The sequence below is a fragment of the Conger conger genome, chromosome 17 (assembly GCF_963514075.1).
Source record: "Conger conger chromosome 17, fConCon1.1, whole genome shotgun sequence".
Classification (NCBI taxonomy): Eukaryota; Metazoa; Chordata; class Actinopteri; order Anguilliformes; family Congridae; genus Conger; species Conger conger.
The window spans coordinates 3023739-3025449 of NC_083776.1; the positions used below are offsets into that span (position 1 = coordinate 3023739).

General features: G+C 45.5%; 1 long non-coding RNA gene across 2 annotated transcripts in view; it reads right to left on the bottom strand.

The window, feature by feature from the left end:
* LOC133117017 (uncharacterized) overlaps positions 1 to 1148 on the bottom strand; it is a 90369-nt gene extending 89221 nt beyond the window's left edge. For both annotated transcript variants that reach the window (XR_009705919.1, XR_009705918.1), the window contains exon 1: positions 1021 to 1148. This is a non-coding gene — a long non-coding RNA (uncharacterized LOC133117017). The remainder of the gene's footprint in view (positions 1 to 1020) is intronic.
* Positions 1149 to 1711: the final 563 nt, after the last annotated feature.

The window sequence follows — 1711 nt, forward strand, 5'->3', positions numbered from 1 at the left end:
CGGTTGGCACTCACACCCCAGAGATACCCCACCCGGTTTGTTTTGGCACCCTGTGCCTGTACCAAAGACTAAGCCCACTGCTATGCCCCGGTACCACCCAGGCGTGGTCCTGTATGACGGTGATAGGTGGGGTACGGAGACACACCCTAAATAAAAACTGTAATTGGGTCAATTTATCAAGTGACTCAACAGTTGTAGCGCTGCGCAATCCACAATGGTTTTCTTTGTTTGGTTGCGGTGATCTTTAATAAAATCTGTTATGTGAAGAATGTGTGTGAAAGTGTGCATGTCCTCAGCGCGAGGTTAAGTTGGTGGCAGCAGGACTGGGAGCTCTTTTAGGGGACGGTCAGAAATAGTTGTGTAATGGTTGTGTAATAGTTGTGTAATAGTCTTAACAGCACTCTGCATACCAGAGCTGTGTGTGACTCTATGCCCATATATGGGCACAACTTCCTCTGCATGGGCGGAGTTAAGGCAGCCAGGAAGTGACTTTAGAACCAGGTCACCACGTGGAAAACGAACAGTAAAAGTAACAGCAGAAAGTGGTGTTTTTACTGTTTTACTGTGGCAATCAAACAACAGTGATTCAGGTAATTAGATCAGACGTTAAAAGCTGGTGGGAATGATGAGGCAGAATGACAGAATGGCTTTGAGATGGACTGAGGAATAGAACATTAAGGAAGGATGTATGTCGGTTGGTAGACATATTTACACACAGAAATGTAATTTGCGCTAATGAAGCACTGCATCGTTATTTGTACAGTGATGGACATTGAAAATGACACGGTATGTTGTATTGTTGCTTTGCCATGCAAGGAGCTACTGATTAACATTGGTTTTATCTTGCAGTTATCTTTACGTAGGAGTACTGCACCTGTAAGCAAATTGGGTGGAAACAGATGGGATTCCTGATAGGACGGGCAACCTTAATCTAATCGTAATGCAACCTAAAAAAGGGGAATTCTAGGCAGTTGAACACCCTCTATTCAAATTTGTTAAGCACATAACCGCCGCACATACCTGCCTTTTATGAGGTTGTCCATGACACGTTGTCCCACCTGATACCGGTTGGATACAGACACAATCCAATAAACCCTGTTGTTTGTGCTTGTGGAGACGGTTGTTTGTGTGTCCGTGAGGAGGAGTACCATCTGAAACAGAACAGATATTGCTGTTCAGAGAAGCGATGCATCCCTTTACATTACAGGCAGACACTCTTATCCACAGCGAATTACACAGCTTTCGTATTTCCAATGTAATAGCGAACAGCTGGATGTTAGCTGAAGAAATTCAGATTATGCACATTCCTTTACAATCATTTTTCTGACACTTTTATCCAAAGCGACTTACAGTTGATTAGACTAAACAGGGGACAATCGGCCCTGGAGCAACATGGGGTTAAGGGCCTTGCTCAGGGACCCAATAGCTGCACTGATCTTATGGTGACGACACTAGGGGCTTGAACCACCATCTTTCCGGGTCCACAGTCAAGCACCTTAGCCATAAGGCTACAGCTGCTCCTGTGCCTAGTACCGTGTCCTACCTGGGAACTGAACCTGCAACCTTTAAGTGACAAGCCATATTCCCTCACAGTATACTACACTGCTGATGTGGGTCATGGCTTGGTTTGGGGTTTGAATGAGTCCAGTATGACCCCAGAACGTCCCCTTCTTAGGTGGGAAGGGGGACAGCGGAAACGTTAAACGACTGG